The sequence below is a fragment of the Gorilla gorilla genome, chromosome 21 (assembly GCF_029281585.2).
Source record: "Gorilla gorilla gorilla isolate KB3781 chromosome 21, NHGRI_mGorGor1-v2.1_pri, whole genome shotgun sequence".
Lineage (NCBI taxonomy): Eukaryota > Metazoa > Chordata > Mammalia > Primates > Hominidae > Gorilla > Gorilla gorilla.
This window is the reverse complement of record NC_073245.2, coordinates 32,382,881-32,405,679: the sequence shown is the minus strand read 5'-3', so window position 1 is coordinate 32,405,679 and position 22,799 is coordinate 32,382,881. Positions and strand designations below refer to the sequence as shown.

The 22,799-nt window shown below is 40.3% G+C and overlaps 1 long non-coding RNA gene across 1 annotated transcript in view; it reads left to right on the top strand.

Moving 5' to 3' along the window:
- The first annotated feature begins 211 nt into the window (after positions 1–211).
- LOC101141891 (uncharacterized) overlaps positions 212–22,799 on the top strand; it is a 45,932-nt gene continuing 23,344 nt past the window's right edge. The window contains exon 1 of the long non-coding RNA XR_008674487.2: positions 212–1,002. This is a non-coding gene — a long non-coding RNA (uncharacterized lncRNA). The remainder of the gene's footprint in view (positions 1,003–22,799) is intronic.

The window sequence follows — 22,799 nt, the reverse complement described above, 5'->3', positions numbered from 1 at the left end:
CAGAAACTGGAAATGCTGATTGGAGAGCACTCAGAGGGTGGCCCTGAGTTTACAAGGGATGCTACAGTTGATTGATAATGGCGTGATGGCCTGATTAGGCTGAAATAAGGCCTCCATCAGCCTCCAGAGCTACTTTGGCTGTTGGATGGAGTGGAAGGCCTGCAGGAGGGCCTGCCTGCTCACAGCAAACACGACGGGCAGCTATGGGTGCCAGCTGCTGGGCCTGGTGGGCCACATCAACTGTGGTCAGGGTAGACACCCTGTAGCCAAGGTTAATATCTGAGCCACAGACCAAATTGGCAGTTAAAGCCGGTACTCAGGACATTCCGTTGGGCTAGAGAGGGAGAACCACTCAGCTGGCTTAATGAAAGACACAGGTGTGGGACTTTGTCAGCAGATGCAAGCCTGGAGCCACCACACAGCAGAGAGGAGTAGGAACCCAGAGTATGGAAGCCCCTTCCTCTCCTGCACCAAGTCACTCACAGCACCATGATGGGCAGCAGTAGAAGGATTAGAAACCACACCACCCTGATAGGAGTTGAACTTTTCTTCAACTGGCTCTTAAGCTGACATGAGATTGTGCTAGTTGGAAGATACCAAGATACTCTTAAAAGAGAAGATGAAGTTCTCATGTTTCAACCCCTATTACTATTGACTGTCAACTTCCCAAAAGACCCCAGAAAAACATGTTAATGGAACAAAACTAAGTTTATTAGATTTACTGTAGTATAAGAGAAAACCACCTTGGTAGAGTGTTGATAGTGCCTCAGGTTGACAAAGTCAGGGTCTGCACTGGGGGAATTCTAAGGTAGCTTCTGCAAGGTGGGGAGTAGCTTGGGACTGGGCAGGGTTTCTACCCTAAGAATTCTCAATTGGTAAGCCCCGCAAGGCCAAGGATCCTGAAACAAATCTAGATAAGAAAGATACTGGATTTTATAAGCTAGCTATTTTAGTGGATTTACTGCCTCATTTTTGGTAAGCAAGTCTTCCTGAAGCAAGCAGGTAAGTGATTTTTGCTTGGTTCCAACATTGTTTAATAAGGAACAAAAAAATGACTGGCCCCAGTGTTGTTTTAAGACACTGGGAACTATGCTGACTTCAGTTATCAAGGGGTGGAGAACTGTGAGAAGAATCATATAAATTTGTTTTAAAAAGTGGCATTTTGGGGGTCTGTCTTAGCACATATTTTTAAAATGTTTCCTTTTAACATAGTTTTAAATTTCAGAAAAATTTCAAAGGTAGTACAGAGAGTTCCCATATATCCCCCACATCCAGTTTCCCCTATCATTAACATCGTAATGTGGTACACTTATCACAATTAATGAACCAGGATTAATACATTATTACTAACTAAAGTTCATATTTCATTCCAATGTTCTTAGTTTTCACCTAATGTCATTTTCCTGTCTCAGGATCCCATCCAGGCTACCACGCATGTTTAGTCCTCAAGTCTCCCTAGGTTCCTCGTGGCTGTGACAGTTTCTGACTTTGTTTCTGATGACGTTGACAGTCTGAGGAGTGCTGATGGAGCATTTTGTAGAATGTCCCTCACTTGGAATTTGTCTAATGTTTTACTCATAATTATCCTGAGCTGATGGGTTTTTGAAAGGAAGACCACAGAGGTAAAGAGCCATTCTTACACATCATATCAAAGGCACATTCTACAGGTTGATTCTCCCTTATCTGAAATGCTGAAGACCAGAAGTGTTTCAAATTTTGAATTTGTTCAGATATAGAAATATTTGCATATACATAATCTTGGGAGTGAGACCCGTCTCAACAGGAAATGTATTTATGTTTCATATACACTATATACCCATAGTTTAAAGGTAATTTTATAAAATTTTTAAATAATTTTGGGCACGAAACAAAGTTTTGACTGTGTTTTGACTTCAATATGTCACATGAGGTCAGGTGTAGAATTTTCTGCTTGTGGCACCATGTTGGCACTCAAAATATTTCAGATGTTGGAGCATTTGGATTAGAGAATGTTTAGCTTGTATCAGCATGACTCATGACTGTTGGCATTGACCTTGATCACCTGGCTGAGGTGGTGTTTGTCCAGCTTCTCCACTGTAAGTTTCCTTTTCCCCTCTTTTCATACTGTGCTTTTTGGAAGAAAGTTACTACATGCAGTCTAGTCTTCAGGAACGGGGAGTTATACTTTACCTCCTGGAGGGCAGAATTTGTGCATAAATGATTTGGGAATTTCTGCAGAGACCTTTGTCTCCTACCCCATTTATTCATTTATTTTATTATTTTTATATCAATATGGAATCATGAATATTTATTTTATACTCTGGGTTATAGTCCCATATTGTTTTATTTATTTTGTTGGTCTAATTATTCCAGCTTTGGCCATTGGGAGCTCTTTCCATTGCTTCCTTTGTCCATCTGACATTTCTCCATCATTGTGTCCTTTTTTTTTTTTTTTTCCCAATCACTTCCTTGCTTCCTGGAACTGCAAGATGTACCATGTTCATTGTGCATATTTTGTGATGCAGCCTGAGAATCAGCCATGTCTCCAAAAAGCCCTGGTTCCTTTTATTGGAGAATGGTATAGAAATGAAGATCTGGGTGCTAGGTTTACTCATTGCTACTGGGGTGACATTGTTTCTAGCGGCATTTCTTTTTTCCACTTGCGTACTATATTTGTGACCCCTTCATTTGTGAATCTACTTTTATTCTTTCAATAACAATGTCACTTGAGAAGCCACAGAAGTCAGCCACAGAGTGACCTGAAAACTTGGTCTCTCACAATGGAGATATCCCACAGTACCAAAACAATTTAAACTGCAGAAGAGTCTTCCATGCACTGTAGCTCCAAAAAGTTAAACATGATCTCTCAGATGGTTTAGAGCTTTGTCCTCACCCAAATCTCATGTCTAATTGTAATCCCCAGTGTTGGAGCGGGGGCCTGGTAGGAGGTGATTTGATCATGGGGGCAGTTTCTCATGGTATGACAGCATCCCGCTTGGAGCTGTAGTCACGATAATGAGTTCTCAGGAGATCTGGGGTTTTTTTGGTTTGTTTGTTTGTTTGTTTGTTTGACAGGGAGTTTTGCTCTTGTTGCCCAGGCTGGAGTGCATGGGTGAGATCTTGGCCCACTGCAACCTCTGCCTCCCAGGTTCAAGCAATTCTCCTGCCTCAGCCTCCTGAGTAGCTGGAATTACAGGTGTCTGCCACCATGCCTGGCTAATTTTTTGTATTTTCATTAGAGACGGGGTTTCACCATGTTGACCAGGCTGGTCTTGAACCTCTGACCTCAGGTAATCCACCTACCTCAGCCTTCCAAAGTTCTGGGATTACAGGCCTGAGCCACCGTGCCTGGCTGATCTGGTTGTTTAAAAATGTGTAGCACCTCCCCTCTCTCTCTCTTCCTCCTGCTCCACCCAAGTGAAGTGTTGGCTTCCCCTTTTCCTTCCGCCATGATTATAAGTTTCCTGAGGCCTCCCCAAATGCCAGCATCATTCTTCCTGTATAGCCTGTGGAACTGTGAGCCAATTAAACCTCTTTTCTTTACAAAGTACCCAGTCTCAGATATTTCTTTGTAGCAGTGAAAGAACGGACTGCTACAGTCTCCATTTGTTACATACCAAAAACAACAGAGAAATTTTCAATTTTTCAATGCAAATTCATAGTTTTGAACAAGGCAAATTAGAAGTTTGGGAGGCGAAGTCCCCATCTTAGTGTGACTGATGACTGCTCACAGTGCTGTGATGAATGGGTCTCTAAACCAAACACATCAATACCTACTGGGCGTGGGAAGGACAACGTTTGTTACCTTCAGCGAGGTTAAACCCTTTTCTCTCAGACTTCGTGTTAAAACAGGCTCCATAGTTACAATTTGATCCCAAGACAAAGAAAGAAAGGTCAATGATTAAAGGCAATTCTTTACCATCAAATTAAGATGTGACAAATTTGTCTCTTCTTCACTGACAATATTTTGCTTCTTCTGCAAAACCAAGATTAAAGAAAAAAAAACAGAAAAGTAAAAGAAAGACTAAGATTTTAAAAATTTTCCATTTCAGTTCTCTGGTTGCTTGTTTGTTCACTTAGATATTCTCCCTAATTGTTTGAATACAGTAAAATCTCATACCACAAAAACTTTTTAAAAAAAGAAATACAATAATTTTGGTGCAGAGAGTTGTGTTTGATTCTAGTGAAGATCTGGGCTTCAGTAAAGGAAGTAAGGCTTAATGAGACAATTTATAAAAAGAAAAACTTCATGTAATTGAAATGTTAAAATATTTTATAATTCTATCGCCTAGCATATATTCACCCTGGGCAATTCATGGGTCTTTGGGGGTCCATCTTTCCCAAGAGGCTTTCAGAGCAAGATGCCCCAGGTCTTTCTCATATACATTGCCATGGGACCTGTTTCATGAACCATAGCTGAGTGTAGCAGGACTGAGCAATACATCCAATGACACACAACTGGATCCTGCCACTGATCCAGGGACAGCATTGTCTGTTAGCTGCTCGATGAGTTGGCCTCGTGTGAAAACCTGGGTAGGTTGTGGTACACCACACTGGATTGTGATTAATCAGCTAATCAACTCCTCTCTCTGGAGAGGAGATGGGCCCCCCAGAGTGGTTTTAGGATCACCAGAGCTCCTATAATACCCTGAATTGTGGTCAAAAATGTTTCTGGTCTCCATAATTCCTGGCTTTTGGCTGCTGAGATAACTTTTTGTGCTTTCTAACATCCTGGAAAGCACTTATAATAAAAGTTATCTCCTGTGGTTACCCACACACATCTTGGCTCCTTGAAACTTAAGAATCTAACATAATGGTAACACATTAAATGACCAAGAGTATATATTGTAGGTTTCTTGAGGACAGCTATCAAGTCTTATCTTTGTATCCTAAGTGGGCACATTTAGCAAGTACAGACACTCCCAGACTTATAATGGGGTTACTTTCCAATAAACCCATTATAAGTTGAAAATGCATTTAATATACCTAATCTAGTGAGCATCATAGCTTAGCCTAGCCTACCTTAAATTTGTTCATAACGCTTACATCAGCCCACAGTTGGGCAAAATCACCTGGAAGCACAGTATACTGTACAGTCCCAATTTTTTACCCTTGTGATCATGGCTGACTGGGAGCTATGGCTCACCGCTACTGCACAGCTTCATGAGGGAGTATTGTATGGTATATTACTAACCTGGGAAAAGATCAGAATTCACTGATCTTCTGATCAGTTCTGAATTCACTGAACTAGGGTTTCTACTGAATGTGCATTGCTTTCTCACTGTTAGGTAAAAAATTTTAAGTCAAGCCATGGTAAGTTAAGAATCATCTGTACTCAATAGTGAATATGATTAGTGAAAGGGAAAGTGAATAAATGAGTGAGCTAACAAGAGCCAGAGAGAGTAAATTACTTACCTGAGGCTACTGATAAAAGAGGTCAACATAATGTCTTGACCCTGTGTTAAACAGTACTGAAACTACTCATTCTTTCCTGTCCGTATGTTAAATAATACCAAGATCAAGCAAAAGTAGCTGAGTTGCATGTTCCAGGGATACCGGTTTCTGAAAAATAAGACCATAAATGAGCTAAACAATTCATTTATTAAGGCAAACTATCTCCTCAGAAAGACTGACTTCTTAGCCTGGCCTTGCTGTGCCCAGCTAATTGAAAGCTATAATACCATAAACTCCATGCAGTTCAAACCAGTTGCCTACATGAAAAGAACATCTTAAAAATCACTCAGCCTAGGTCCTAGGGTGTTATTTATACCGTATCTTAATTTTCATTTCCAGCCTAATTTTCATTTCAAGGTGGTGTTCTATCTTACTATGGTGGTTGTTATAGTTTTGCTTGATAGGTAGATTTTTCTGGTGGTCTTCAGGGGAACTGATGGTCAGTACAATATAATCAGTTTTCAGTTCCCTTTTTCTTCTTTTTAAAACATGATTTCACATTTCTTTGAATGTGCAAAAATCTAAGCACAGGGAACTATGGATGTCATTGCTTTCCTACAAGGTCTTGGAGCATGAAACAAATAAACCATTTTCTTTTTTGTTACTTTGCCTAAGGAATAAAATTATTGGACTAGAAGTTATTTCAAAAATATTTCCAATTCTAAAATTTGGGTTTCAGTAAATCTAGGGAAGTGCTCACTAAATTCAATTTTGAATGAACATAATTGTTCTCTACCGTGTTGAATACAGAAGAAATTCAACATTGTCTTGACTCTGAGGTAGAAAGTGGCTTATGGTACATGGCAAACTGTGTTAAGGCCCTCTGGCCCGTTGAACACTGAGTTTAATTTCTCAAATATACACAAAAATGCACAGCTCTGGGCTTGCAGTAAAGTGTCTGTCATGAGAGTTGTTTTAGACCCAAATGGCTCTAAAACATGGCTGTCAATTCCAGACGTTTCCAACTGGAAGAGACAACAGCCACCACATGTCACACAATGCACCACACACAATGTAAACATACCATTCACGTCCACACTCAGATATTTATGGCATTTTCTATGGTTGCCATGTCAACTCATGGAGCAACCAGGCCATTAAATCATGCTGTCAGCAGGCCAAGACAGTAACACTACAAAAAAAATTCCAGTTGCTGACATGAAACATTACATTTATCATTTCAAGACCTGTTTTTTTCCAGCTGCCTCTTGCTTTATGCTCTTCACTGCTTTCGAGCTGGTCTTTTAGGGTACAAGGAGAATACAAATGAGCTGTTTAAAATGCAGCGGAAATCCCAGCCAACTCTTGAGTACTTTTACTTTCGTAGAACTTATTTTTTTAAGGTGACAATCTTGAGGTCACATGCCAAGAGAAGGGATGGGCTGAGAACTGACATATTATTGATATAACTGGCCAGTTTTTAACTTTCTAGCCTGGATTCAGTCTTTTCTTTCTCTCCTCTGCATGAAATTGTTCTCAGCAAATTTCTAGATTTCAAGCACATTCACTCTAATTTCTTCTGAACTCTGATGTCTTCTGAAACTCTGATTTCTCCTTAGGAGTTCCCATTAAAAAATTTTTTCAGGGTCATGTAGAAAGAAAGCATGCAGAAATCTCATCAACAGATCTGAGAGGTCGGCTCTACAATCAGTAACAGAGACAAAGAGCAGATTTTTTAGGGCAGTCCTGATTTTTCTTGATTATATTAATTTCAGAAAATGTGAATCACTGAATGTATAACTAGATGTAAATTAAATGTTCTACCATTAGAAGGCTTTTCATATAAATTCATAATCAGAAGAATTTTTTCGTGTCACACTATGCACTAAGAATTTTAGAAAATAAGGACATTGTGACATTTCGGTGTATGTGATGATGCAATTGTCAGACCATGACAACTGTGCATGAATAGAAGGAAGATGCGAAGCCAGCCTGCCTTGCCTCGCGCTGTCTCTCCTCTCCAGCGGCTGTGCTTCCTCCTCTTCCCTTTGGCCACCTCTGAGCACATTAAGCTTGCAGGATTGTGATGGGATTTAAAGGCATTTCAGCTACTCATGTGAACAGCGCTCTTCTCCTCATTCTACCTGGAGAACAACACTAAGAAGGTACAGTCAGTGAGAGCTTTCAGAGGAGAACAAGTCTGGATGAGAATCCTCTCGAACTGGGCATCAGAATAGGTTTCTCCTCCTCACTCATCTCTCCGTGACACACAGCCCTCGAAAGGCATGCCATCCCACAGACATTTTTCCTGGAAAAAGAGACAGAACGTAATCAGGAAATGTGAAAATAAAAGAAGAAACGATGGGTTAGAGAACATCCAGGCTATTCTCACGGAGCAGATATCTGGGGGCAAAGGTGAGAGAGGCTGGGAGCAAACCCGAGGCCCTCAGACGCCTGCTAGCTCACGGGGAAGCGGAAGGGGCAGAGCCCTACAGAGCCGACTTTGAAACAGGCAAACTGGAGACCAGAGCTGGGACTGGATAAATGAACTGGGTCTTCAAGGATGGGTTAGCAGTTTCTGACACTTGTATATGGAGGGAAAAGAAACTTCTAGACTGAAGAAACCCTTCAACATATGCCTAGGGCTGGGGAAATAATGATGCAGTCCCAGAAAGAAAAAGTAGATCCTGTGCTTTCAAAGCGGATTAGGCAAGATACAGGAAAGGACCAAGCCAGGGAGGACGAGGAGTGCCTGGGTGAGGAGACTGCAGCAGGAGAAGTTTCAGTGGAAAGGGATGTGGTCAGATCCGTGCTCTTGGGTGATGTTTGTAAATGAATCTGATGAGAAGGGAGATGAAGCCATGAAATCATTAGAAGTTCATTAGAATAATTGGATGTAGGAGACAGCAAAGATAATAATAATAATAAAAGAGGATTTACAATTATGACTCAAAGTCTGAATGTATTGAGGTGTGGCAAAAACTCCTCTCCGAGAAATTTAGAGCGTAAAAACAATACCTTTAGAATGAATAAATAATAGTATAGTCGCACAAAGTGATAGTATACCGCAATGAAAAAAGAGTGAGCTATAAGCACAAAAATATGGTTGAATCTTGCAAAGATAAAAGTTGAGAAAAAGAAGCCAGTCACAGAAGAGTCAATATGATGTGATTCCAATTATTTAGAGTCCAAAAACGAATCATGCTGCTGGCTAGATGGTTGGGATCTTGGGGAGGGTAAAGTCGTTGGCTGGAAGGGAAATAGCCGGTGGTTTCCAAGGGGCTGGTGGTGTTCGTCTCTCGATTTGGGTGCTGGTTACAGGATGTGCTTGGCTTGTGAAAAATCACTGGGTGATACATTTATGATATGTTCACTTTTCTTTCTGCCTGTTAAACTTGGATAGAAGTTTTTACAAAATGGCACATCTTGCTTTGGAGATCTTAGTTTAAGGAGGCGGATTGACTGACAGGTGATCTTTAAATGTCCAGCCCTTGAATCTAAATACAAACGGGGGTAAACAAGGCCATGTTTCTTGGATTCCAGGAAATTAGGAACTATGATTCAGCAAATTAGAGCATTGCATCATGTAGTGAAACCCAACATCTCCTGGCCGTAGTCCTCCCACCTCTCAGCCAGACTTGGATGCTAGCTTAGTTAGCAGCCACAGGCCTGGAAACGGTCACCACAACCAACTCATTGTCTCATTAATTTCAAGGATGTAGAAGAATAAAAAGTGATAAGGGCAAGGGTGGGAGGCTCTCTGTTAGCAGCTTCAGAATAAAACCAGTGGAGCTCAGTTCCTGCCAAGAACTCGGGAGAAATCCATCATTCCTCTTGCCTGGCCTGTGGTCAGCGCCACTGTGGTGATAAGCAGAGAAGCCTGTAATGATTAACCGGGCATGTACATACAATGGTCACCCACACACACAGACTTCTTATCATCCAGGAGCCCAGCACTTTAATACTGAGTCATACCAATGTCCGGAGAAGGAAGTTTGCCGCCACTAACACACTTCAAAATTTGGATTCAGAGTTAATTCCTGTAGTTCAGTATAACCCTTCCCAACTGCTTCCTACCTAGAGGAAAAAGAAGTAATTGAATTTAAAAAAAAGTCCCAAATTATTCCCTAGGTGGATTCCTAAGAAGCATTTCATAATGAGAAGTTTCCATAAATGCATTTAATAGATTCTTTGCAGACTATTAACCCCTTGAAAAGGAAGAAGGAACAAAGAATGAAGGTAGTGTTAGAATAAGGCAAGTACCCAGAAAAATAATGTGATCTACATTCAGAAAAATCTCCTTACATTATCCACATTACTTCAATGGTACATATAAGATTCCTATAAAATTGTGGCTTATAAGCAATACTTTCAACTTCCCGTCAGAGCTGGTTTAAGCAGCAACATAGTTTTTAAAACTATTTTTTGGAAACTCTGATACAGAATGCATTACATTTTTTATATAGAATTCAGTATTATTCAGAACTATTTTCCTGATATGAACAAACTTGAGATCTCTCCCCCTTCCTCCCTACTTTACATTTCCGTCGTTCATTCCTTCAGCAAATGTCTCTGAGCACCTTCCGTGTGCCAGGCCCTGTTTAGATTATTGGGGACATAGAGGGCAGTAAGTTAGGCCTCATCCAAGCCCACTGGACCTGACATTCTTGTTGCTGTGGCCTGGTGCAGTCTCATTCCCTCTGGTGCTGACTTTTGTAAATTCCTCCCAACTTTCCCCACCTCTAGTCTGTCAGCTTCCATCCCTTCCACAACTGGTTATTAGGGTACTATCCTTACAGATCACATCTGACCATTTCACACCATCCTTCTTGCTTCCTTTCTGTCTTCCATTCCATATAACAAAACAATACAAACATGCAAATTATTCCCCACCAAACAAAAGCAAAAGGAAACAAAACCTTTAATGGGATAAAAGGAAAGTTCATAGGATAAGAAAGGAATTCAGAGTCCTTTGAAATCTCATTCCAGATCTTTTTCCCAAGGTCCTGCATGTCTTTCTTGGTGTCTTCTGTAGGCCCTTTGATGCCTCGCTATGTCAAAACAGTTTCCCTATTTTGCCTTTATTTAAGTGTGTCTTTTGCCAGGAACGTCCTCTCTCTCCATTTCTGTCTATACAAAGTTCCCCATGTTTTACAAGCCAAATTCAAATGCTTCCTCCTTCATGAGACCTGTAGATACTGGTATCCTGTTGGTACCTCTTGCCAAATCCATGTTCATGTTGATAGTTTGAATTCAACCGTGATGAGAGTATCCACACCGTGGAAACTGGCAAACGCTGAAAATCAGAGCTTGACTTATTGTTTCGTTGTTTGTCTAGACTTAAGAAAGTGGTGGAGAAAATGTTAATATAGCAGGTTAAACTTAAAAATGTGCTGCGTTTATAGCCATTATATTATGAAAACACATAAAGCATACTTCAGGAAATATTTTTTGAGTATTTGAAAACTGTTCTCCAATTCAACAAAGAAGCCATTCATTCCACTGATGAACAAATAAAGTCCCAATATATGTCCTCATTGTTTCACTTTCATTTTACTACTTAACATCAACAGAAGCATCAACTAACATTCATGCTGGAGTTGCATTTGCTCATCATTGAGGTGAGGAGCTTCTTTGCAGAATCTGAGAGTGATCAAGAATTGATTTGTAGGCTGGGCATAATGGCTCACACCTGTAATCCCGGCACTTTGGGAGGCCAAGGCAGGCGCATCACTTGAGGTCAGGAATTCGAGACCAGCCTGGCCAACATAGTAAAACCCCATCTCTACTAAAAATACAAAAATCAGCCGGGTGTGGTGGTGCCCACCCATAGTCTCAGCTACTGGGGAGGCTGAGGTGAGAGGATCACTTAAGGTTGCAGTGAGGTGGAGGCAGAGGTTGCAGTGAGCTGAGATTGCACCACTGCAATCCAGCCTGGGCAACAGAGCGAGACTCCATCTCAAAAAAAAAAAAGAAGAAGAATTGATTTGTAGTTGGCTATGAGTGCAAAAGTTCAGCAAAATCAACAAAAGAATTCTGTTAAAATCAATTAGCTATATGAAATTTATAATTAATAATATTTTAAAAAAATATTTAATTGACAAAAATGTATATTCAAAGTATACTATGAGATGACGTGATATACATATACATTGCATAATGATTGCCACAGTCAAATTAACTAGCACGTCCACTACTACTCGTTACTATTTGTGTGTGTGTGTGTGTGTGTGTGTATGTGTGTTAATCCTTAAAATCTGCTCTCGTAAAATTCCAAGTTATCAATACATTCTCCAATTATGCATTAGATCTGTAGAACTTCTTCATCTTATGACTGAAACCTTGTGCCCTTTGACCAAAGTCTCCCTATGTCTCCCACTTTCCAGCCTTTAATCACCACTACTCTGTTTCTATGAGTCAGACTTTTTTAGATGCCATGTATTAGTGAGATTATGCAGTATTTGCCTTTCTGTGTCTGGCTTATTTCACTAGGCATAATGTCCTCCAGGTTCATCCATTTTGTCACAAAAGGCAAGAATTCGGTCTTTTTAAGGGCTAAATAGTATTCCATTATATTCTACATTTTCTTTATTCATTGATCTCTTGTCAGTGGACACTTAGATTGTTTCCATGTCTTGCTTATTGTGAATGATGCTGCAATAAACATGAGGGTGCAGATAATTCTTCAAGATTCTGATTTTGTTTCCCTTGGATATATTACCCAAAAAGGAATTGCTGGATCATATGATAATTCTAGTTTTAAATTTTTGAGGAATCTCCATACAGTTTTTCATAGTGCAGCACCAGTCTACATTCCAACCAACCACAAAGGCTCTCTTTTCTTCACACTCTCGCCAACACTTGTTACTTCTTGTCTTTTTGATAATAGCCATCCTGAGGTGTGAAGTGATAACTCATTATGGTTTTGATTGTCACTTCCCTGATGATTAATGATGTTGCTCACCTTTTCATGCACTTGGCCATTTATATGTCTTCTTTGGAAAAATACCTACTCATTTTTAATTGAGTTATTTGGTTATTTTGCTATTGAGTTGTGTAAGTTCCTTATATATTTTGGATATGAATACCTTATCAGATTTATGGTTTGCAAATATTTCCTCCCATTTCATAGGCTGCCTTTTTGTTTTGTTGATTGTTTCTTTTGCTGTGTAGAAGCTTTTTAGTTTGATGTCGTCCTGCTTGCTTATTTTTGCTTTTGTAGCTTGTGCTTTTGGTGTCATATTAAAAAAAAAAAAAAAAACATTGCCAAGACCAATGTCAAGGAACTTTTCTCCCATATTTTCTTCTAGATATCTGTAATAAACACACACACGCACTTTTTGCCAGAGAGCCATTTGTTAGACATTTACCAGAATATAGTAGTCCCTCCTTATTCATGATTTTACTTTCTGCCATTTCCATTACCTGTGGTCAACCACAGTCTGAAAATATTAAATGGAAAATTCTAGAAATAAACACTTCATAAATGCTAACTTGTGCACCATTCTGAGTAGCATGATGAAATTCCTCACTGCCCCACTTTGTCTTGCACAGGACATAAATCATCCCTTTGTCCAGCATCTCCACACTGTAGACACCACCATCCATCAGTCACTTAGTAGTCGGCTTAGTTATTTAGTGTACATAGGGTGTGGTACTATCTACAGTAGCAGGCAACCAGTGGGGTCTTGGAATGTATTCCTCAAGCATAAGAGGGCACTACCATACCACTATCAGGCTGAGGCAAGTATCCTCTGGGATTGCTTAGCACAGGAGGAAGAGGGAGGACTGCCCAGCTTACCTGCTCACCTGCCCCTTATGTGGCTCCTCGGAGGCCCCCTGCACTACCATGTACATGTGATGCCCCAGCAGCTCCTCGCTGCTGCAGTCTCCTCCTGTGGTTATTGTGGCTGAGCCTTCCCTCAGACCTTGTTCCTCCATCCCTGTAATCCTAGATGTGTTTTCATTCCAAGCAAGTCCTCACGTATTTGTCCTGCGTTGGTTAAGCTCTCTAAGCCTTAGTTTCTCCATCTGTAAAGTGGGAACAATATTAGTATCTACCTCAGAGCATTGTTGTAAGTAAAAAGAGGGTAATGAATGAGAAACTCTTGGCCCACCGCCCTGGCACACAGTAGGAATAATGCCAATAAACATCACAATAGCAAATGTGGCAAATATCTGCTGAGTGCTTGTGAGACTTCCTTCGGAATCTCTATTTATTTACTTTTCATGGCAATCCAGTGAGATGGATTCCATATCACTCCCATTTTACAGATGAAGAAACTGAGGCACACAAAAATTAAGGTACGTGTCCAGAGCCCCACAATTGGGGATGTTCGGTAAGCTACTATTGAAGAGTTAGATAACATCAAAACATGGTTTTCAGATATACTCCCCTTCTCTCTTCTCTTTTTTTTTCTCCACTCATTTTTCTTTATTCTTACATTCTCTCTTATTTCGCTGCATTTCTGATTGCTCATTTCCACTTTAGCCACTTGAAAGGAAAAGGGAGAAAACGTCAAAGAAGGTTCTTTGTTTTTCTGTGAGTGCTTCACTTTCTTTGGTGCTTCCTTTGGGGTTTTATTGACTTTTTAAAAAATTGTTTTGATGTAGCTTCAAACTTGTAGAAGAGTTGCAATATCTGTGCAAAGAAGGAGAAAATATACCTCATTCAGATGACACATTTATTTCCATTTTCTCTCATGTGCTTTATCTTTCTTTAGAACTCTTTGTCTTCTCTCCACCTATTGTTCGCCAAACATCAAATTGATGCTGTCAGCTGTCCTGGCTTTACAGACTGCTGTACCAACAACTTGTTTCTCCAATTCCTCTCCTCTATATTCTCATATATGATCAAAGTTATAGTTGCCTTTTCTAATTACAATTTTCTTCCTGTCTGTTCACAGCAGAGTCCTTTCAGCCACAAGTCTTAATAGTTTGCGTGAGTGTTAATCTGCTTCTCATAGAGTCACCATGAAACACACCTTAGACAGGTATGTGCTATGCTGTCCAAAACCCTTGGGTCTGAAAGTGTTCAGAATCCAGCAACTTAAAGATTTTTAAAGATAAGATGAACAATATTCCATGTGTTTAATAATATACCCAGTGGGGTCTAGGGGAGCAATCTCATAATTAAACACAAATATTTCTGCAGCAAATGCATGCAGAATAAAAGATTTTACATATTCTCAGTACAGTTCATGTCATGTTAAAATTTCAGTATTCAGAGCTTCTTGCTTTTTGGAATTGCACACAAAGGGTGCTGTAATTTTTTATATGGTAGGGGATAGGTTCAGATAAATACTTTAGTGACCGATCAACTATATAGCATCTAAATTGCATAAAAATTTAGTAAGTAGATCAATTTTATTTTAATTAACATATTAAAATTATTATAATTTCAATAGAACATAAAAAGCAGGATATTGACAGCTAAATATCCCTACATACACCAGAGTAGGATTAAAGTCTTAAAGATAAAAAGCAAAGACTAATGCTTTGTTTTACAACAAGAAGGTCTTCTTTGAAGTCATAGGGAAACAAGGTCTCAGCTGTAGCAAATGGCGTGGCCTTCCAAGAGAGCAGGACACATTGTAACCATGGGGACTCCAGACTGTTAATAACATTCTATATTAAAGAACAGATAGTCTGTAGTCCCAGCACTTTGGAAGGCCAAGGCTGGCAGATCACCTGAGCTCAGGAGTTCGAGACCAGCCTGGCCAACATGATGAAACCCTGTCTCTGCTAAAATACAAAAATTAGCCAGGTGTGGTGATGGGCACCTGTAATCCCAGGTACTCAGGAGGCTGAGGCAGGAGAATCGCTTGAACCCAGGAGGCAGAGGTTGCAGTGAGCCAAGATCGTGTCACTGCCCTCCAGCCTGGGTAACAGAGGGAGACTGTCTCAAACAAAACAAAACAAAACAAAAAAAAGAATAGGCAGGTCTATGTACCAGATCACAGTCCATACAACACATTAGTTCACATAACTGCAAATAATACATTCTATTCTATAATAGCACAGCTTGTTATCACATAAAATTACCCGCTTCCTCATTGTATTGTATGCTTCTTATGTTGACTAAATAGATAGAATGAATGTTCCTCCATGTAGCAACCTCTATTGAGTCTTCTTTTCTCTGAAACTTTTAAAAAATACATACTTTCTACCAAATTCCACCTAGCATGAGATTGGACACTACCTCAAACTTTTCTCAAATGACTTCATGAGTAATATTCATTTGGTACCTGTAGTAGGATTTATGTATTCTAAGCTAAGAGTTGATACTAAACAAATATTTGAGATTGGTTGCAATAAATCTAAAGAAAAAAACAGCAAATTTCAGTTGGGATGCAACTTAAAATTATCCTAAATATATAAAAGTTTTTGTGATGAATTTATTTTTACATATAATATATTCTCAATATTCACTTACTGAGGTTGATTAACTTTATGCCGTTTTAAGCATTGGGAAACAAACTTAAACAAATTGCCACAGTCAAAAGTCAAATCAGAGTACCAGTGATGTTATGTTTTAAAGGCTTCAGTGTAAGTAATGAATTGCCCAATACATCATGGATGATTTTAAGATATTCCTTGTAAGAGACCAGAAATCACGTTTGCCAAAAGAACACTCTTTTCCCAAGAATGCAGCAAGGCTCCCCATCCCCAGGAACAAACATCACTTTTTTCTTGATGTTGCCCTTAAAATATGAGGCTGAAGTTCAGAGTTAAGCACATCCTGGAATTAGGAACTCTCACCAGCACCAGGTGCAGGGAAGTAGGCAACTTTGCCACTGGCTTATTTTTTTAAGGAGACTGTGCCTGTACTCTCTGAGCAAAGTGGCGATATCTGCAGCTGCCTGCCTGCCACCAGACAGCCAGTCCGATGTGAATTATTTAACAGAAGGTATTGCAACTTCCACTCACAATAGAGGAGGCTTCAAGATTTGTGGGTGACACCCTGACAGGCTGCAGGATCAAAGCCAGGATTTTAAAGAAGAGGTGCAGTTGAGCAGTGCCCGCTGGCCAAGGAGCCGTCATGACCTAGGGGCAAAGAAAGACTGCCAATCCATGCTGCGAGGGTGGCACATTCCAAGGACTAAACCAGAAGAAGTAAGGCCAAGTGCTGGCAAGAGGGAGGCACAAAACAGAATGATTACATTTTTAAAGCACTGCTTCCTGGTTCAGACATAAAATTATATTTAAATGTCCTGCCTCTTTGCAATCAAAAGAAGCTAACTGAAAGAAACACGCACTTCAAGGCTGTAAATCTGAAACTTCCTAATCCCCGAAAGTCCACACTAGACTTCTTGCCTCCATGGAAACAACAAAGCATTCAGCCAACTGATTGGCCTCCAATGAATTTTAGATAAGACAGCTTGGAAGGGAATGGATGTGATTTTAATGCAGAAGAAAGCGCTGGAAGGGAGGTCCACTTGGTTCATATTTGAATAAAGCAAACAAGGCAGACGAAAGGCTGACAGCTGTAAATGACATTGTCAGTACAAAAATTATCAGCCAGTTTACAATCTGTTTGCTTATGTTGAACAAACAGACTGTGTGTGGCATCCTTCGGCCTGGTGAATGGCAGAAATACTTGCGGGCTTCAGAAAAGCTATCTGCTCTCCTGCAGCCCGGCCACAGTTAGATCGCCATTTGACAGCCACACTGAAAAGGAAACTGTGTCCTCTGCCTTCCCCCACACTCCCTTGCCTCTTTGCTTTCTCTTTTCCTTTCTTTCTTTTTCTTGGTCTTCTTCTTCATAAGACAAGCCCTGAAGTTGGGTAGAGACACTCGTCCTGTTGTATCAATGGCGTGAATTACGTTAGTTCTGTTGCTGGATCAAGTCGTTTACTGATGTGTCTGACATTCCAAGTGGGAGATCTTCAGTAACCTAGCAAGGCTCAGCGCCAACAGTCTTCATTTTTTATTCCTTACAGGAAGCAGAATCCAGGAGCTCCTGAAAGAATGCCACTTTTTTCTTCTTTGTGCAGCCTGTCTCGCAGACCGTTTGCTTTGAACTTGCTAGCATTGCATTTGGTGCCGAAACAAAACACAAGCAGGGCTGTGGAGCTCTATTTCCCCTGAGCAAGACCCCGATAGCATAACTTTCAGAAGGGAATAAAACCTAGCGGGCGCTACCGCTCCCGGGGAGCTATGCTGAGTGTTTAACCCAGCCCCCAACCTGAAAGGAATGAGTTGTGTGGTCCCATTGCTTAATCCCCTCTGTGTTCTGCAAACTCATAACACAGAAATAGTTCCTTTTGTTCAAAAAGAATGGAAAGCAAACACAGGTACTAATTTTATCCCTCACGTTCTCAGAGGCTCCCTCTTGTTTAACTGCATCGGAGAGATTTAAGCTGCTGGGAGTGGCTTTTTTCACCAGGCCCGAGGCTGTTTGGGCACTGGGAGCTTTTTACCTAACAGATTCCAGCTCTCCTTGGAGTAAGCGAGTGACACACCTCCTTGCCCTGGGCGACAAATCACCTCTGTAGAGCGCACACACTGGAAAACAGAATAACCTCATAGGAAGACAACAGTCTACAAAACCTAGAGTTTTGATTTTCATCTTCTACCTTGTGTATTGTCATTATTTGTTGTGTCTTATTCTTGCTAGAGTTAGCCAAGAAGTTATTCATTTGAGGAGAGGATCAAGTCTTTCTGTTATGCCTTCCTTTCTTTTCTCCTTCTTTAATATAAAGAATCTATTTAGAGGTACTTGGTTTATTTGACCGGAAAAAAAAATGATGATAGGTGAGTATGGTGTGTTCGTCACAGATAAAGGGTGCATCACAGGCACACACAAAGCCGGAAGACCATGGTAATTACTGGTAAGCAGCGAAGCATCAAAACACCTCTTGTATGAAAGTTCATCCAATTACCACTAACCTAGAGAGGAGAGTTATGTTGCACTGTGCTTTTCATTTTAATCTAAATGGCTGTTTCTTTTTCTCTGATACGGCCATCGGTCATAAGGAGTTGACCATCATTAAAACTGTTTGATTTGGAAGTCTGTAGTGTTTGGCTAAGAGGGCAAATGCAAATTTAATGAAAGAATAAGGATAAATTTACATATCAGCCTCAGCTCACATGGAGAGAGTAAACATTCTGTTTATCTCAAGTGTCACTTTATGATTTCAGGAGAATATAAAACTGACCTTGGCCCAGTCATTGCAAAAGGCCTAAATGAAATATACGGTTGTCTAAATACAATTTACTCAAGTAGAACTTGTCAGCAAACCCTGTGGAACTCAGCAAACAGGACTGGAGAGCGCAGCGAAAGAATTTTGTTCTGATAAACTCCAAAATGAAATTCTGGAGCAAGGAGTAGGTGAATAAGAAAGGTTAAGAAAAAAATCCTACCTCATGAATTTTGTGGTAATTAGCATGAATTAAAACATCATATTTAGCTGTAGTTTTAGGCTTTAGTTATCTAAAAATTAGAAAATAAAAACAAACAGAAAATTTTAAAAGCCAATGTTAACACTGTAATGTATAGTATTCTTTTACCAAACCTTTGTTTTATCATTTGGGGACAAGAGTAAGATCATCATTTGTTTGGTTTCTAGAAACTAATTGATTCCAGGAACTTTAACACTCCATAGGTAGTTTACACTGCAAGAGGATAATTCCTTTTGGCTGTTTAAATCAACCACGTTTGCATTTTCCACAACATTTTTAATTAGTTTTTTCTCAGGCTAAGTCAACATTCATCACTGGGTGAACGAACATCAGACTTTGTTCATAATGGAGGCTTTTGAGTGTGCAGAAAAATATTCCAACACAATTGCGGGCATCTGAACTCATATTTCACCCCCACTTTCTTGTACCCAAAAGTTCAATGTGGAAAATGAAAGCATAAAATGAGATTCTTTTATGGAGAAAAGTTGATGGCATAAATAGAGTAAGGGGGTGAGGGAGTATATACATATTTTTAATTTGAGCTATTCTAGAAACTTTGCCCACAGTAGAGCAAATAATAATAATAATAATATTCTGAATGAAATAAAAGAAAGGTGAAGAAAATTTGGCAGAAATGAATAGTTTTAATTACAAAAATAAAGAATATTCTTGTAGGACCTGTTTATGCATTTACCTTTATAGCCCACAAAATATTTTTTAAGTAAATAATTATCTATTTATATACACATAGAATAATACAAAGCTTTAACGAAGACGGCATAAGAACTTCATATCTGAGTACCATTTGCAATTGATTTACAAATAATGCCAGCATCCTTAGCGACTTCTTCAGGCAAGGTTATACTGGGGGTTTTTGAGGCTAAGCAGGTGAGAGTGCTAACATAAATGAGGAGAAAGTACCTCATTGTTACCAAAACTGTAGCCAGGCTTTCCACGTGGGGTTTGAAAAGAGATTGACATGTTGCCCTCACTGGAAGGAGAGTAAAATCAAGTTTGTTTGGGGTGGGAGGAGAGGTTGTATGTATCTGAGGAAGTCAGGCTGTTGAAATGCTTTTCCTCAGTGTCCTGTGTTCACATACAGGTGAACTGGGAGTACCGCACACAGCATGGCTTCCAGCCTGAAGTGACTGTAAAACGCCAGTGAATAGAGAGGCTCAAGGCTGAGTAAAGGATCCTGCACACTCAACAGGCTCATCCTTCTCTGCACCCGAGTTGTTTAGAGTCCCAGTTACAGAGCTTTCAGAAGGCGGAATTCGTCCACAGCACACTATTGATGCCTATCGAATCTAAGGAAATTAACTAAGAAGGGAAGAAATAATCTTCATAGAAAAGGGATTTGAGAACCCAGAAGAGGGTATGGGCCTGGCAGTGTGCATGCTGCAAACTATGCACCATCACTGGCCTAAAACGCACCTCTGTGTGCATCACTTACTCACGTTTAAAAATCACCCTCTACTTGTTCTCCTGTGACCCTCATTGGACTATATCCAGACAGCACTGAAAGTGATAGCCAGAAAAAGTAGAAACAACCCATGTGTTCATCCACTGACGAATGGATCAAAACATGTGGCGTGCCCATCCATACAACGGGATATTACCCAGCAGTCAAAAGGAGCAAAGAACTGATGTATACCACACCATGGCTGATTCTCAACAGTATGTTCAGTGAAAGAAAGCAGTCACAAAAGCACATGTACTGTATGGTTCTATTTATATGAACTGCTTGGAGGAGGCACCTAGTGGTTGCCAGGGCTTGGGGTGGGGGTGGAGGGCAGGAATGGGGAATGCCTGCCCCCTCCATGGGGTTTCTTTGTGGGGCGATTAAAATGTTCTAAAATTGGTATGGTGATGGTTGCATGAGTCTGCGAATACACTAAAACCACTGAGCAGTACACTTTAAACAGGTAAATGTTATGGTATATGAATCAAATCTCAATGAAGCTGTTAGAGGAAAAAAACAAAGGAAGCAAAACCTGACATCTAGAGTGTTATGGAGCCAAAGATGAGCTTTCAACAAGAATTGCGTAGGCCCCTGAGGAACCATGGAAAGCAACATGAACGTGAACTCCAAGCAGGCCATGGGCCGTCTCCAACCGATTCCACCCAGGTGAAGGGAGCAGGTGTCAGGATCAAATCCTGACTTAAAATTGGTAAATATTTGTTGGTTATCTATGCTGCACTAGGCATCGTGGCCCACAAGGGAGAACAAAACTTCTTGTGGAGCTCACAGTCTAGGAGAGAGGCAAATATATGCAATTAGCCAGACGACAAGTGGCACAACCATGCATGTCATTAACAGTGGGCTTGGAAGTGCAAGGGGCATCCACTTACCTCTGGGAATCCCTGCTGCAGAGCAGAGAAATCAGACAACAAGTTTTCTAAGTTTAGATTTTATTCTGTAGGTCATGAAGAGTCTGCAAAGTTTCTTTAGAAGAAAAGTGATAAGATATTTAACAGAACCCAATGTTAGGTTCTGTGCTGGATCCCAGCACAAACGCACGAACACAGGCTTGAGGATCCATGACTCAGCAAAGCTTCAGGTCCAGGGAAAGCACCTGGAAGCTTCTCCCTTTGCAGCATTGTTGTAGGTTGAAGGGATTGTGTGGTTCTCCAAACACCTAACAAGATTCTGGATTGCATGAATACTATTAAGCCTCAGATGCAAGTTGGAGTAAGTTTACCATTCTGAGACCTGAAGATCACATCTGAAGGCCTCATTCAAGCCGAGATACCTCATTTCCAAGGACCACATATAGAGGAATATGGGCAGGACTTGGGAAGAGCCAATAATTACAGAATATAGAAAAAGGTGGAAGAAAATGTGAAAAACCCACCTAGCCAGGGCAGGTATCCAGCCTTACCAAGCCCCTGCTATGGACTGGGTGCTGTGTATCACTACCAGCATTACTTCATTTAATCCTCAGAACCCTAAAAGGGAGAAGATGGGTAATGATATTATCTCCATTTTACAAATTAAAAAACAAAGCAATAGAGCAATTGAGGAATTTGTCTAAGATCATTTAGTAAATAGTGAAAGTATTCCAACACAGATCTGTTGATCATCAAAGGTTGTGCCTTTAATCACTGTGTTATTCTGCTTTCTTGTTCCGAATATTCTTAAAATATTTAAAAACTTGTCAATAAAGAAAAGCTTCAAGAAGGCAGCAAGTTCATTTTCTGAGCTCTGTAAAGAAGAGATACACTTTCAGAAAGAGTTCCCAGTTGTTGAAGATGTTGGTGCAGGAGCCAAAAGACCATTTGTCAGAAATGTGGATGATCTAAAGTATTATAATTAAATGGCATATATGTGTTCTGTCAACCTGGTTATTCTGATGTGGGATCCTACTAACAGAACCAGAACCCCCGCATATGGCCATGAAGGTTGGATATTGCATGACTCCAGGGGAGGGATGCTTCATATTCAGAGGCATTGTGGATTTTCATATAGATCATGACAGTTTTCCTGAAGATTTTAGTCAAGAGTGCGAAGGGAGAGCTGCACTCTATTTCTTATATGCTCCAAGTTTCCATTTGGGCCCTTAAAGGTGCTAACCATATCTGACATAGAAATATAATTTTAAAGGAGAGGGATGGATAGGCATAAGGCCAGAGATAGGAATATGAGTTAGAGGGTAATGGTGATGACTTCAGCAATAGGTAAGGAATGAGGGTGTGGATAAGAATAGAGAATTGATGAGGATCAGGAAGCTATTTCATATTTGTATTAGTCCAGGAGAGAGATGAGCTGGAAACACAAATTTAGGAGTCGCGAATATGAGAAGATAGTTGAAGGTTAAGGGAACTGGTAAGTCTACATGAGAAAGACCAAGGAACAAGAAAAGACAAGCATTGAAAGCTTGATCACTGTGCAAATCTAAGTCACTGGTTAGGAAACAGAACGTTTTCTTCAGGTAGAAGGTGATTGACAGAGAGAGTGTTTCAGACAGTGGGATGATGGAGAAGTTGAAGGACCTCACAACTTGGATTGCTGTCAACCTTTA